Raw genomic sequence first — 16941 nt, forward strand, 5'->3', positions numbered from 1 at the left:
TAGAAAATGTTCAAAGTCATTTGTAATGGAAAGCAAGGTCAGGAGCTTAGAAGAGAGAGAGCAGAGACTCAAGGCTTCTTTAATGATTCTGTCTTCTCTTGCAAACAGAAAATCTTTTAAGCTGACAAGACAAGGAGCAGCTAGGCATGCCCACACTCACAACTACTTAACCTGAGTTTTATTCTTTTCCTTCATATTTTTCTTTTCTGTTTTAAGAAAATACTAAAGACTGTTTTAAAACATACTAAGCCTGATTACCTATGATAATCCCAGAGAGCATCTTTATATCAAATTATTACAATGTTTGGAACTGAATTGAATGTTCATTGGTATAAATTGAAAGCCTTAAACTTTTACTTAGGCAAGCAATGCTCAGGATCAAACTCTTCCCTTACTCTATGATTATTTAGCTTAATTTAATAACTATTATTTCAGTCAAGATAGAACAGATAGAACAGCAGTAGAATGGTAGGACTGAAACAACCACATCAGAATGTTTTATAATCTAGGTTTATCAGACAAGAGACACAGAGAATTAGCAATAAATAAATAAATCCAATGCCATGGATGCACTTTGGTGTTGATAATTTTGTGCGTTTCTTGCTGTCCACAAGGATTTAAAAGGATTATTAATTAAGTGGGAGGAAAGGGGAAAATTAAAACACAGCAGCCTGCAATTACTGCAGATTCAAGCCCGTCCCAAGGTTGACTCAGCCTTCCATCCTTTATAAGATAGGTAAAATGAGGACCCAGATTGTTGGGGGGGGCAATAAGTTGACTTTGTAAAATATACAAATAGAATGAGACTATTGCCTTATACACTGTAAGCCGCCCTGAGTCTTCGGAGAAGGGCGGGATATAAATGTAAATAAATAAATAAATAAAATGCTGATTGCAACACACAAATTAATCTCATTTAGAAGCTAAATACTCTGAACAATGCTATACTTGCTTTAAAATGGCCATTATAGAAACATTAAGAGAAGATCAAGTATGTTAACAGTTTTGCCTTTTTGGGGAAAAGTATTTTTCCATACTATTGGATGATGTAAATATATTGTAAATTGCCAAGAGAGAAATCTCTGGTTGAAGCTTCTAGCAGATCATTTGCTAGCTACTAGCATTCTCTTCATCTATTGGCCTAGGAGATGGAGCTCATGATTTAACGTTGCCATCGAGCCTGGCTAGTACTGACCCAAATATTTTCATCTAAAATATGATATGCACTGCAGATACATTCCAGTTCTATCCCCCTTTTCCACTTAAAAGTCTCAGGACTTATAACATACTTAATGGGTTTTAGCCCATCATTCAACTGCAGATAATACAAGTAGATAATGTGACAATGAATTATCATAATTTATTATTATCATGATTTATATTTCAGAACATTAGAAAAATCTCCAAAAGTAAAATTAAGTAAATCCTTGTACTGCACCCCATCTTGCCACCACCCTGTATTTTCCAGTCTTCAATTCTGTTTTGTTCCATCTAAAGTATGAATAAACTAACTAACTAACTAACTAACTAACTAACTAACTAACTAACTAAATAAATAATGGACTGTCTTTTATTCAAGCTATCAGATGAGACAGGAATGTTGTAGACACCGGAAGGTTATGTACTGGATTTTGTATTTTATGCAATATACATGCACAAAATGGCAGATCATTCCAAGAATCACAGATATGCAAATCCAATTGACATGAATAATACATTCAGGCATATATTTGTCAGCCCAGCACTAATTTCAAATGCTCTGGATGTCTGGATGCATTTTAATATGCAAAAGTGTGAATCAAGTGAAACTTAATCTAAATAATCTGGATGGAAATATGTCACAAATATGGATAAGGTTACATTTAGCCTGAAGACATACATTAGCAATGTCTAGAGTCTGCAGACTCAGCATTATTTGTACATTGCAGATGTCACTAATAGCAAAGAGTACCTTTTAATAGCTTAGTATAGGTCATCTTCAATAACCTGTGTAATGGGTTATATCCACATCAGTATAGTGCATTCTATGAAGTTGCCTTTAATATGATTCATAATTCTCAACTGGTCTGGAATACTTTGATTCAGATGTTTTTAGAGTAAAAAAATGTGATTCAATTTTTGTGTCAATTGTACTCATTATTGGCTGTGTTTCAAGGAAGTTCAAGATGATAGTTTTATTTATTTATTTAAAGTTCTAACAGATTTTTTTTGCAAATTATCTAAAGAACCCTTTGGATCTATATGAGCCATCTTAGACCTTGAGTTTTGTTTCAGAAGCCCACTTTCTATCCTGCTGACAGCTACTTGATTTGTTTGATGGTTATAAGACAGGTTTGGCCTTAATTAGGGTTACCAGACATCCTACAAAAGGAAGACATATCCAGCAGCATAGCCTTAACATCAAATGACATCTGGCTCTTTGAGAATATTTTCTGAGATTTTTCTTAGCTCTCCTTCACCACATTTCTTTAGTAACTGCTTAACCCCAAGTTAACAAGCTCTGCTCTGTGACCTTAATTAGTATCCTCTAGACAGCTTGGGCTGTTGACTGAAGCTGACAAGACCCTAATCAGTTACATGCTGATTCTTTTGCCACTTAACCAATTCTAATAAATTTAGAATTCCTGCCACTAAAGAAACCAGTCTTTCTGATGCTAGAGAAAGCAATTTCATATACATGTATGCCTAAGAACATTTTCCTCAATTATTAACTTATTTGTAAAACGTTGTAGTTTTATTAATATTTAATTTAACTGTCATAGAGTACATTGCTGTCTTTTAAACTTCTCAAAATAACAGAAAAGGACTTTAGAGCAGGGTGAAATGCTACCGGTTCGCACCAGTTTGGGCGAACTGGTAGTAAAAAAAAAGCTACTGGTTTGGGCAAACTGGGAGTTAAAAAGCTACTGGTTCGGGCAAACCGGTAGTTTAAAAAAAGCTACTGGTTCATCCGAACCAGTATTTCCAATGATCAGCTGTGCTGCACGGTTTATATTTGCTAGAAAGCAGGAAATCCTGCTTTCTAGCAAAACTAAATTGTGCGGCACAGCTGTTCCCCTCCCCTTGCTGTTCTACTTACCTTCCCAAGCTTACTTTTTTCATGTGAAGCGTGCATTTGGTTCGCATTGTGCATGTGCGTGCAGCATGCTTTTAGTGCGCACTGCATGCACACACACACTTGGTTTTGGCATGCACTGCGCATGTGTGCATGCAGCAATCTTTGGCAGGTTCTGCGCATGTATGGGCAGCGAACCGATAGCTATCTGTGGAGGAATTCATCACTGCTTTGAGGTCTTCTAGTGCAATCCTGCTCAAGCAGAAAACTATACCATTCCACACAAATTGTTGTCCAATCTCTTCTTAAGAACCTCCAAGGCTAATAATTTTAACCTACTGCAGAAAGAGATAGCTAATATTCAATTGTTTTCAGGCCCTTGCTGTTTTCTGAATCTATTTCTTCAATGTTACTCTTTATTTTTATAGTGTCCGCAGGGCTAATAATATTTTATTGCAGAATAAAATATTATCTTTTTTTTTTGCAAATATGGTAACATTTAAATGTGTATAGGAGGTGGGGTTTTTTTGTATTTGAGCTACAGTATAATATTCTGTGTATAGCATAACATATTCAAATGAAATGAGTCTATTAGCTTCAGTTGCTCAGAAACTTGATTTAATGGCAGCATTCAAATTCTGAAAAACAAGCAGATGTAATGACACATGTTGGCATTGGCCCTGCATCTAAATTCTTGTGCCTCTTTAAAGGAGAGAATAATAGTACTGTACAATACATTTGTGGAAAAATGAGAAGTTTAACCAAAAGAGCTATTTAGATGAGAAAATTATAGTTGCATGTTAGCACATCTGCATCTTGACATCATGAACGTATGATAATTCTCATGAATTATGCAAAAGGCTAATTAAAAGTCTAATTTACTAATCATCTCTCAGGGTCACAAGTGTAACTGGATTTTATTAAGGACAGATTTCTGAACGGATCTACCATCCTGTATAGCTGCTGGGGAAAAAGGACAGATGGCTTATTTTATAGAAGAGACTTCCTTCATAGATAAATAGGAATAGAGAAGGGTGTTTACAGATGTTTCTGTTTCTTTCAAAGTACAGCCCCATTTTTATTTATTTATTTTAATTTTTATTTATTTATTTACATTTATATCCCGCCCTTCTCCAAAGACTCAGGGCGGCTTACAGTGTATAAGGCAATAGTCTCATTCTATTTGTATATTTACAAAGTCAACTTATTGCCCACCCCCCAACAATCTGGGTCCTCATTTTACCTACCTTATAAAGGATGGAAGGCTGAGTCAACCTTGGGCCGGACTTGAACCTGCAGTAATTGCAGGCTACTGTGTTCTAATAACAGGCTCCTTACAGCCTGAGCTATTACGGCCTCCCCTTTTAAATATTAAAAATAATATTTAATAAATTCTTGAAAATTCAAAAGTCGTTCAAATGTGGGAAAATAAAGAATATATCTCCACTGGCCAATTATCTAAAACTTATTTAGAGAAATGTAAGACATACACAGTCGACAATCTATTTTATAAGCTATCTCTGTCTTCTTTATCACTCATTCCTTCTCAACTCTCTTCTTGTTTTATCACCTACATAAACTTTTTTTTTAAAAAGTGACCTATTCCTCAAAAAAAATTCTTTCTTTTATTTATTTATTTTTTACCTATTTATGTATTAGGAAAAAAGGAAACAAAAAATTAAATCACAAATAGTAAGCAACAGATTTACAAATGTCATAGAAGTCATAATTTTTCAGCATATCTGACTGAATAACTAGAAACATTTTAAAAAACCAAAATTGGTAATGAGTTTTAAACAACACTTATATATCAGGAACTGTGGTCAGCAAAGCATAAATCATAGAATGAAGTTATAAACCACAAAAAATCTCTAACCATATTAGTAAAAATCTATTCTAGTTTAGCAATTCTATAAAATGGAAATATAGACTTTATGCATCAAGAAACCCACATTTTAGATGTTGTACACATCCGTGTTTTGTAATCTAGGAATGGCTTCCAAATTGAACTAAATTCTGTATCTGATTTACTTTTAAGATAGAGGGCTATTGTACATGTTGAAACAAGCAATTGCAACATAGTTGGTCATTCTGCCCTGGAGGGATCTAATACAGTGGTGGGTTGCTACTGGTTCGCCCTGGATCAGACATACTTGTAGTGGCGGCAGTGGGAGGTTCTGCCCACCGGTCCGGATGCTTCTGCTCGCACAAGCACGAAGCCGTAAGCACCAGCCTGAAGATGACGAGTGAGACCTCGTCAAAACGTCGCCAAGATATCTCAACTTTACACAGGAAAAGGTTGAGATATACACCAAGATAGATAGATAGATAGATAGATAGATAGATAGATAGATAGATAGATAGATAGATAGATAGATAGTCTAGGATGGAAAGGGAATTGGACTAGAATACCTCTAAGGTCCCTTCCAGCCCTATGATTCTATTGTTTTTTAATCTACTATGTTTTGAATATATTTCATTATATTTGTCTATACAAGGTCTATGTTTATAACCAATCCAATCATAAGTGGCAAGTGCAATTAGGTCCCTGATCCATTGAATAAAGGGGATCATACATATGTTTATCTTTCCAATGCTTTTTTTTTTTTTTTGCTATAATAAGGACACTGAGAATCTATTTATACCGTCCAATTGTCAAATATAAAATTCTCTACTATTGTAGGGATGTTGTATGTATATTAAGATCTGAAAATTTTAACTATTGTCATACAATCACATTTATGTAATCCACTACTTTATCCCTCAAATTTAGGAAATATAGGATGTAAATGTAAAAATATGTGTTTTAAAGAATTATCCTTATTAATTCTCCAACAAAATGCTGTCCTAGAGAAAACATTGCCACCAGTTGTGAAAGAATTATTTAAGCTGTTCGCTACATTTTCCAGCAATTTTTAGAGACTTCATTGTCCATTTTAGCATTCAATATTTTAGTAACTTTCCAACAATAAAACATTTTACACCATTTTTGTATAAATATAATTTTTGTGGTAGGCTTAATATTCTAATTCTGTTAAAATTCTGATCTATAATTATCCAACTTATCCAAATCAACTAATTTGTGGATCTAGAAGCTTGTTAATCACAAACTCGGTAACTTTAAGAAGGCTAATTTCAGACATAACAGATAACTTTAAACATTATGGCAATAATTGCAATAATCATTAACAAAAGTTTTCTGTTATGATAATATATACATGACAGACATTGGTATAGTGATTAAGGCATCAGGCTAAAAACCTGGATATTGTGAGTTCTAGTTCCGTCTTGGTCTTAGGCCAGTCACTTTTAGCGTTAAGAAACAGGTGATGGAAGTCATACTCAGATACAAAGTCTTCTGAATATAATAAAGGACCTTAAGCAATTGTTGCATGTTAATTTGCTTTTATTATGTATGATTTCCATTTTTCGTATTATATTCACCAAACTATGTTGTTTGGATAGAAACTTGTCTGGAATGCTAAGAGGTTGTTTGCTTGGCTAAAGAAAGGCACAAATTTAAAACAGAGGAATGTTTAAGAAAATCCAATAATAATAGTAAAATCTTCAATTTACTGGCAGACTTAGTAAAGTTTCCTAAGCTGTCAGTATTTTAATTTGAGTTTCTCATACTGCAATATTTCATTGATTATTATTTACCTTGTATTAGTTTTGAGGGAGAAGGTTCCATTATGCCTGTCAAAGGATGTAACACTCATCTTGAAACTCAATGACAACCAATGTCCTGCAGCTGATGGATAAAGAAATTGCCAGCTTTCAAGACAGCCAGATGAATGTGAAATGAGGAACGGAATCTTAAGTTGTCACTGGGCTTAAGTACAAAGCCCAGAGAAACTTGCAAAGTTTCATTCTTCAGATGTATTTTCTCTAGTCACAAAGAATGGTAAATAAAATAATCATGAGTTTCTAAAACTATAAGAAGAAGAAAAAAACCTTGATTTTTTATCTTTTAAATATAGAATTTGAGTTCTGGCTCTCTTTTTTTCTACGGTTTTCATCTTTATTTTTGGCCATGATAAATGGCCTGGGAAACAGATATGATCTCTTAAGATCTTCCCCTAATATTCTTGGTTCGACATCCTATGAGCCCGTATTCTATGATATGTCTTTCAGGTAGGCATAGTTTCCCATCTTGCTGTGGGAGGGAGGTTAGAGTTGATCTTCAAAGCTACTAACCAAATTTAGAGCACCCAAAGATGCCTGTCCATTGTCATAAAGCTCTTACCCAAGAGCATTCATGGCTATGGATGTATGTATGTACCCAAAAGTCAAAACATGGAAGAAACTCTATAAAGTTAACTCACTGAAGGCATAAATGGTTTCTATAAACTAAGACTGTTAATGAAGAATTTGCTTCTGGGTACTCATCATTAGTAAAAATATCTCAAACTGTTCAATGTGAGTAGAACTTATCAAACTCAGGAGTGGGTATATTAGCTCTGATCACCACTGCGAGTACAAGTGTCAGGTTGGTGCAGTGGTTAAAGCATCAAACAAAAACCAGTGTCTGTGAGTTCTAGTCCCACCTTAGACACAATGCCAAATGGCTGTTGGGCCAGTCACTGTCTCTTAGCTCTGGGAAGTCGGCAATGGCCAACCATTATCTATATCATCTATATCTATGCACCTTGATGTATGGTCATGCCAGCCACATGACCATGGAAGCATGTTCAGACAACTCTGGCTCCCTTGGCTAGTAAACAGAGATGAACACTGGCCCCTGGAGTCAGAGACTGGGCAAGGGAAACCTTTTATCTTATGGGACCGTCTACTGCCGTCTTCTATCTCCCAGCGACCAGTGCGTTCCCATAGAGAGGGACTCCTTAGGGTGCCGTCAGCCAAACAATGTCGACTGGTGGCCCCCAGGGGGAGGGCCTTCTCTGTGGGGGCTCCTACCCTGTGGAACGAGCTTCCCCCTGTACTCCGACAATTACCTGACCTTAGGACTTTTCGCCGCGAACTTAAAACCTATTTATTTCGTATGGCTGGACTGGCTTGATTTTAAAATTTTAATTTAATTTAATGGGTTTAAAATTTTTGTAATTCTATGGGTGTAATTTGGATTTTAAATTTTTCGACTAATTGAATAAGTTTTTTAAGGGTTGTTTTTAATATTGTATTTGTCTGTGTTTGTATTTTATTTGGTTGTTCACCACCCTGAGTCCTTCGGGAGAAGGGCGGTATACAAATTAAATTATTATTATTATTATTATTATTATTATTATTATTATTATTATTATTATTATTATTATTATTATTATTATTATCTTCTTTTACACACACACACATACATATATGAGGGCCAGGTGTTGCCCAGGTCAGGTGCCATCAAGCTCTTTATGTTCTTGACCCACTATGTCTGCAATAGTGATGATAACTGCTTCAGGTTCTGGAGGATTACTGTGATTTGCTTTCTATTTGTTGTCTATTTGTCAGTTTTTGTTATTGGCTCTACTGTTATTATGTTATTGCAATCTAATTGGGAGTACACTTTGGATGGTTCTTTGGAAAATAGGGCATTTATCTTCTGCTTCTCTAGTATATTACCTTAGCCTGATAGCCAGTGCTATAAGCTCTATTGGGAAGGGAAGGGAAGGGAAGGAAGGAAGCTCCTTGTTAAATTTCCACAAGGAAACTCAGTTGGGAACCTGTCAGGAAATGTCACTCCTGCTTCCATTGCTGGGAAAGGATAGCAAAACAAAAACAAAATACCCCACCTCCATTTATTTTTTTGTTTATATAATTTAGAGCAGGGGTCTCCAACCTTGGTCCCTTTAAGACTTGTGGACTTCAACTCCCAGAGTTAAAGTCCACAAGTCTTAAAGGGACTCTTTACTTCAAGTTTACTTTACTTGAAGTAAACTCTTTATTTCAACTCTGGGAGTTGAAGTCCACAAGTCTTAAAGGGACCAAGGCTGGAGACCCCTGATTTAGAGGCTGCCTGATTCCAGTTCTGAGCAACTGAAACTTTAAAAGCAGGAATAAAAAAAACTGAGAAGCAAACTATGATATCCAAAAAAAGAAGAATCCAGCACAAAAATAAAAAAAAAAGTCTTACAGGGATTAAGCAGCTACTTTACTCAAAGGCTGCACTTTGGGACAAGACTGACGTGGAAGGCATGAAAAAGATAGAGGCATAATTGAAGAAAGCAGGCAAAAGGGGCAATTTACCTTTCCTGCTTTGGGAGTGAAAGAGGATTCAACAGAGCAAGAAAAATGGAGAAAGGATGGCACATAAAAGGTTCTCAAACTGAAGACCAGGTGCTCAAGATTCCCCAGAAGTCTCTTTATAGAGTGTCAGGAGGAAACAAGCTTCTTTGAACAAATCTTTAGCAATTTTCAGCTCTACAAAGAGGAGATTTTTTTTGTAAAGATAATAAGTCTTAATTGTCTATTCAGGACCAAACTATCCTAAAGTGTTTTGCATTAAAGCAGTCAGAACACACAAGAATATATTGGTGGTGGAAAAATTAATTCTCACCAGCTGTTTGCTTAAAGAAAGCAGGGAAGCCTGAGGACAGATATAGGATGTTCCATCATTACAACTGCTGCCCCCACCTCCACACTATGCTCCTTACTGTGGCTGTAGGAAATATTGAAATTGTGACTTCAGCTTAATTAATTCTTCAGTACCTCAAAACCAATGCCCGCAAGAAGGAATGAAGTGCAGATATTAATGCACTTTCATTCATTTTCCCTTTATCCTCTTTATTTTACCTGATCTTTAGAACTGTTATTTTGTTCTTCCCTGGACCCACTTATTTCCTGCAATAAACTTTCATTTTGTTACAGATCAACTCTACCAATACTTGCCCAGATTAAAATTCCTGCTTTTCAGGAAAATTCAAATAATTTCCTCTGACAAAAAATGCAGAGCTTAATATCAGTATCTTCCACAATGATAAAGTATTGTCAGTTATCTGGAAGAACAGATGTACACTTACTGTAGTTAATATGAACCTTGGCCAATCCAGGAACATAAAGATAGAGTTTCATTAGTATATAATCAATTGAACTTAAATTTGATTCTCACCTGTAGGTTGGCAGACCTAGCTGATAACTTTGTCATCCAAAAGGTATGGGGAGAGGCAGGGGGGACTGGAAGGACACTATATTGGACCTAATTCTTACTAACAAAGAAGAAGTGATATGGGGGGGGGGAAGGTTCAAGTTGCCAGAACTTTGGGGGAGACGGACAATATGAAATTAAATATAGCATAAACAGTAGAACATAATCAAGCCAGTGTCTTAAACTTTAAAAAAGCTGATTTTTAAAAAATTTAGAGACAGTTTGTGAAAGATTCCATGAAAATCTGTAAGGGGAAAATAACTCGGGAAGCTTGGGAAACTCTAAAAAATATGATTATAAAAGCCCAGACCAGCTCAATACCATTGAAAAATAAAACAAGAAATCCAAGAAGAAACCAGCATGGTTACACAAAGAACTCTCTGATAAACTGAAAGAAAAAGAGTGTAAGTACAAAAAATGAAAAGAGGAACACATAACTAAGGCAGAATATCAGCAAAAAATCCAAACTTACAAAGATGATGTTAGGAAAGCTAAGGTTCAGAATAAAGTAAGATTTGCAACAAATGTCAAAAAATAGTTTCTTTCAACATATTAAAAAAAAAACAAGAAAAAAGTAAAGCAAACAATTGGTCCACTAATGAGAGAAGATGGCAAGGCAGTAGAGAGAAAGCAGAGCTACTTAATTCATTCTTTGCATCGGTCTTCAATCATAACATAATACAGCCAACTTACCAAAAACATAACCATAAAAGGCAGACTAAGAATACAAATTAAAATAAGCAAGAAAAGAGTAAGAGAACACTTGTCCATACTAGAAGTGTTCAAATCACTGGGACCAGTGATTACATCCCAGAGTTCTGAAGGAGATGGCAGAACCATTGAACTATATCTTTCATAAATCCTGGAGCATCAGGGAACTACCATAGGACAGAAAAGAGCTGATATGGTTCCCATTTTTTAAAAAAAGGGGGTGGGAAACAGATCCATGAAACCACAGACCAATCATCCTGACATCTGGGAAGATTCTGGAAAAGATAATCAAGCAACGTCTGCAAACACCTAGAAGCAAGCAAAATTATAACCAGAAGCCAACATGGGTTTATCAAAAACAGATCCTGTCAAATAAATCTTATTTTGTTCTTTGGCAAAGTGACTAAATTAGTGGACCAGTGAAATGCAGTGGACATAGTATACCTGGATTTCAATAAAGCATTTAACAAAATAGATCACAGCCTACTACTTGATGAGATAGAAAATTGCAGATTAGACAGCATGATCACCAGATGGATTTTTTATTGACTGACCAACCAACCACACTCAATCTAGTCCTTAATGGAACTGATCTACATGGAAGCTAGGAAGCAGTGGGGTACCCCAAAGTTTTGTCTTTGATCCAGTACTGCTACGTGTTAAATTCGGGCAATAACGAGGCAGGAGACCAGGATAGTGACAACAGCTCTTTACTATATGGTGAACCCAGCAACCAGTGCCCGGGAAACCCTCTCCTTATATACAGTTTAGCCGGTGGCTTCAACCAATCAGCAACGTGCTTTTTTCCCGCCAAAACTTTTAAAGATACATTACACTCCTTCCCTCCCAGAAAACACTTTACCACTATTTACATAATATTTACATCTTATTTTTCGACGTAATCACGCAAGTAGACTGGGCGTCTCCTGACTCTTTCAGACCTGCGCAATTCATTCTCTGGGAGTGAGTCGAGCTGGCCGGAGGGACTGTTTGTTCCTCTCAGCTCCTCCTCTAGGCCATCCGGCCCTGGATTATTGGCAGAGTCGTCCCTGCTGTCTTCAGGATGAACCAGTTGGCGTCGCTGGACCTCCGGAACTCAGATAAGTCCGTTTGCCCGGGTTTGAGTCAGCTGTGGATTCAACATTGAATAGTCAGGGCCTGTTTCGTCTGATTCTGATTTACCTGTTATCGTTTCTTATTTGGTCTATGTGGCGCTTCCATACCCGGCCATCCTACTCTACTAGATATGATTTTGGTCCTGTTATTTCTAGGATTTTCCTGCTAACCAGGTCGGGCCTCGCTGTAGTTGTGTGCCCACACTAGGTCGCCTGTTGCCATCTCTCTTGTTTTACCGTGTGCCCTTTGTAACCGTCTGGTGTGTAGTTTGGGTTTAAGCGGTCTAGTGGGCACCTAAGCTTCCGACCCATTAATAGCTCTCGGCGGGCTGCGGCCAGTTGTGACACAGGGGTTCTGTGTTGGACTGCTAGGAATGTATCGATTTTGTTTGCCAATCGCCTGGCTTGATTCTGGACAATGCTTCCTTTGCGCTCCGAACGAAGCGTTCTGCAAGGCCGTTCGTCGCAGGGTGGAAAGGCGCCGAGAGGACATGCCGGATGCCCTCCTCTGCCAAGTACCCCTCAAACTGGGTTGCCGTGAATTGCGGGCCGTTATCGGAGACTAAAGTGTCGGGCAACCCATGGGTTACAAATAGGTGCCGTAGGACTGAGATCACGGCCTCGGCTGTCATGGATCTCATGAGAATGATTTCCAGCCATTTGGAGTAGGCATCGACTACTACCAGAAAGGTTTGGCCGTGGAAGGGGCCGGCAAAATCGATATGGATCCTAGACCAGGGGCCCTGGGGTCTCTCCCATTCCCGAATCGGGGCCGTTGGGGGTAGCGGTCTGGACTCCTGGCAGGCCTGGCATTTCCCTACCCTTTCAGCAATTTCTGAGTCCATTAAGGGCCACCACACATAGCTTCTCGCTAGACCCTTCATTCTCACGATCCCTGGGTGACCTTCGTGAAGGAGATCCAATACCTTTTCCCTCAATTTCTCTGGAATCACCACTCGATCCCCCCATAGCAGGCACCCCCCTTGAGCCGAGAGTTCCCCACGTTTTTTTACAAACTCTTTAAAACGCTCGCCCGGCCAACCTCTTGTACCCAACCAATTACAGTTCTTATTGTAATGTCCTTATGAAGCCGAGCCACCTCTTTGGATGTGACTGGGCCAGAGTCCAAGAGTCAATTAGCAGAACTGGTATCCCGGAGTGGGGTCTTGATAGTCTCTGGTAGCGGGCATCTGCTCAGGCGTCTGCATGCCCTAATTCCTTTCCTGGCGGTGTAGTAATTTGTAAGAATCGCTGCCAGGAAGATAGTCCATCGGGTCAGTCTTGGCGAAAGTGCCACAGGCGTTGGGCGATCGCCTGCCAGCAGACCTAGCAAGGTCTATGGTCCGTGATGATTTCAAAATCACGACCAAATACATACTCATGGAATTTCTTTACTCCTGAGACTATAGCCAAGGCTTCCTTATCAAGCTGGCTATAATTCCTTTCAGTTGATGACATGGTTCGGGAGTAGTATGCAATAGGGGCTTCTGTGCCATTTGGTAACCTGTGGCTGAGCACAGCCCCACCCCATAGGGAGATGCATCGCAGCTTAACACTAATGGCAGCGTGCCATTGTATTGGATAAGGAGGCTATCACTCGATGGAGATTCTTTACCCCTTGAATGCCTAGCTTCCGCCTTTCCCCAAGACCATGCAGCCGTCTTTGCTAGTAATTTATGCAGCGGCTCGGCTACTGTTGCCTTGTAGTCAGCGCAAATCGGACCGATCCGTCCGGTTTGACTGGGGTGACTATAGGGTCTCCCACTTAGCGCATGGTCAACTGGCACTAGAATTCCCTGGTTTACTAGCTTGTCCAGTTCCCGGTCAATCCTGGGCTTTAGGGCTAACGGGACCCTCTAGCCTTTAGGCGGATAGGGGCAACTTGGGGGTCTAGGTTGAAGAGATAGGGGTCCCCGTGTACTTGCCCAGGCAGTCTCTGAAAACGTCCCCAAATTCTTTCACGAGTGCGTCTTTGAGGTGACTTCGTTTCTGAAGATTCCAGTCACTCCCATGCCCAATGCTCGAACCAGTCCAGTCCCAACAAGCTTGGCAGGGTCCCATCGCGATGGTGATGGGCAGAGTTTTCTTGTATTGTCCATACTCGGCGTGGACGGACGTTACCCCTCGAACGGGATGCGATTCCCTTGGTAGTCTTGTACCTTTAATTTCTGTGGTTGCAGTTTGCGCTTGCGATGGCGGGTAAGGCTCTCACGAGAGTGTCCCAGGACATGATCGTGATCGATGAGCTGGTATCCACCTCAATCGGCACGGCACCCCTCAATCTTTGCCTTTGTAAAGATTTTTTCTCTAAGCGTGTTGATCGTGACCACTCTCACGACAGTCTGATTCAAGCGCCTTTTAAACTGACCACTCACGCGGGCGCTTTGCGTTCCAGCTCTGATTACGGTTTGAATTTTTGGCGGGAAGGTTGGGGAGCTCGACAGACCTGTGCTAGGTGCCCTTCCTTCGCATCGCCGACAAGTTGCATCTTTAAATCTGCATTGTTGTCATTGGTGTTGCCCTCCAACTCAGCGCAGTCGCCCCGGTCGTCTTTCTCCGGCCTCCCGGTGTGGAAGACTCCTTCCTCCTCCTCACCGTCCGATTTGGCCTGGACCTCTTCATTGTGGACGGGGTTGATTTCGCACCAGCCGTTAGGTGCGACCTGCTTTTGTAGGTTTCCGCCGCTTGGGTAGACATCTCGTGAGCCCTGGCTTCCAAGGCGTTTGCCAGCGTTAGGTTGCTTTTAGACAGCAGCCGCCTCCATAAGCGGATGTCCCTGACCCCGGATGAGTTGCTCAGCAATGCCTCGTCAAGTCTCGCTACTCGCAATGTTTTGAGGCTTTCCTCAGGGCAGCCATGTATGCGCTGATGGACTCGCCTTCTTGCTGTCTGCGCTCCCCGAATTCGAACCGTTGCACATACTTGGATGGCATTGGTGCAAAATGGGCTTTTAGTAAAGTCTGCAGAGTTTGCCACGGTACCGACTGTACCGGCGTTGGCTCAGCCAGGGATTCTGCGGTGTCGAAAACTTCTGGACCGCAGTGGCTCAGGAAATAGGCTTGTTTCCTGTTGTCTGAAACTCCTTGAAGTTCGTTTGCCTCAGAAACACTCGAGCGAGCCATGTATGACCCCCATTTTTCCTTAGCTGGGTCGAATGGCGCTGGCGGTGTGTAGCCGGACATCGCTGCTTTCCGCCCTTGTTTTGCTGGGTTCGCGTCTTCCTGGTGAGTTCAGCTCTTTTCCTGGCGCTCTTAGCCTCGAAATCCCACCTTCGTCGCCAGTGTTAAATTCGGGCAATAACGAGGCAGGAGACCAGGATAGTGACAACAGCTCTTTACTATATGGTGAACCCAGCAACCAGTGCCCGGGAAACCCTCTCCTTATATACAGTTTAGCCGGTGGCTTCAACCAATCAGCAACGTGCTTTTTTCCCGCCAAAACTTTTAAAGATACATTACACTACGGATTACATGGCTCTTGATGTTTCTGTCACTTGGCACCACTACATTTATCATCAACACTATCTTTTTTTAATTTTCCTATCCTTTACAATCCCCTGTAGGATCATCCATCTGGACCTAGGAGGTCTAGCCCAAGTTCGGACCCATGTTCAGATATCCCTCTATCCAATGCCATCTACTTTGTTGTATATGATGTTTCTGTAGGCATCTTGCCACTATGTGGTGGACTGTCTCTGAAGCCTCCCTGCAAAGTCTGCATCTTGGGTCCTGTCCAATATGTGAAGGGCTGTCACAGAGAAGAGGGAGAGACATTCCAATATCCTCGTTGTAAATTTGTGTCAGATGGAGTCAGCAAGTCTCATTCATTCTTTGCATACAACTTGATGCCAGCTATTCTCCAAAGCACTTTAGGGCAAGACGAGAAGTAATTGATGGAAACTTATAAAGGAGAGAGACAACCTAGAGCTAAGGAGAAATTTCCTAACAGTACAATTAATCAGTGGAATGACTTCTCTACAGAGGTTGTGGATGTTCCATCACTGGAGAAATTGGATAGTCATTTGTCCAAAATGATATAGAGTCCAAGTTGTATTCCAACTCTGTTATTTCGTTAGTGTGGTAGACCTCTGCTTCTATAGATTTAGTCCCTATTCTTGTGCTGCTATGATCAATGCCTCAATGCTGTCTTTTAGTTCAGCTCTTTCAAGTCTTTGGTAGGATTTCCCAATGTCTGCGACCTCTGTCAGTGATACATCCCATGAACAGTCTTATTTTGCCATGGCACTTTCTCTGATTGAACTTTCTCCCATGTTTGCTACTGCCTCAGATATTCTCTTAGCAGTTCATCTTCAGATGCCATTTTATTGAGGTACTCCTGGATGTGCTGGGTTTCATCCAGGACAGTGGTTTTGACACTAATCAGATCCCAAATGAGCTCTTTCTGGTTGGATAATCTCTGGGTGTTGGATTTTTAGTAGAAATCTCCATACATTGAGAAAAGCTTCTGATATTCACACCAGCAGCTTCCGTGTCATTTGTTAGTCAGATCCCTATACTGGAAGAACATACATGTTGATGGCATAGATCACATTCTTCCCATTGAACTGATTCTTCAGGACCTGTCTGATCCTTTGGCGATACCTGAACATTACTGTTCTTCCTTGCTTTCTCAGTATAGTTCCCATGTGATTATGGAATATGAACATACCTGTAACTGGTCTGTATGTCTGCTATGGGCCCCACTGGTAGTTCCATCCCATCAATTACTTTCCCTCTTGACTGCCATCTGGCCTTCTGTAGTCAAAATGACATTCCAATATCCTTGTTGTAAATTTGTGTCAGATGGAGTCAGCAAGTCTCATTCATTCTTTGCATACAACTTGATGCCAGCCATTTAGAGGAGATGGTTAATGGTAATGGTTAAAGGCTCCATTCTTGAACCTGTATCCATATCCAGTCTTTGTGATTTGTGATTATCTAGCGGAGCGATTCAAAACAGCAATGGGGACA

The sequence above is a fragment of the Ahaetulla prasina genome, chromosome 4, assembly GCF_028640845.1.
Source record: "Ahaetulla prasina isolate Xishuangbanna chromosome 4, ASM2864084v1, whole genome shotgun sequence".
NCBI classification, from domain to species: Eukaryota; Metazoa; Chordata; class Lepidosauria; order Squamata; family Colubridae; genus Ahaetulla; species Ahaetulla prasina.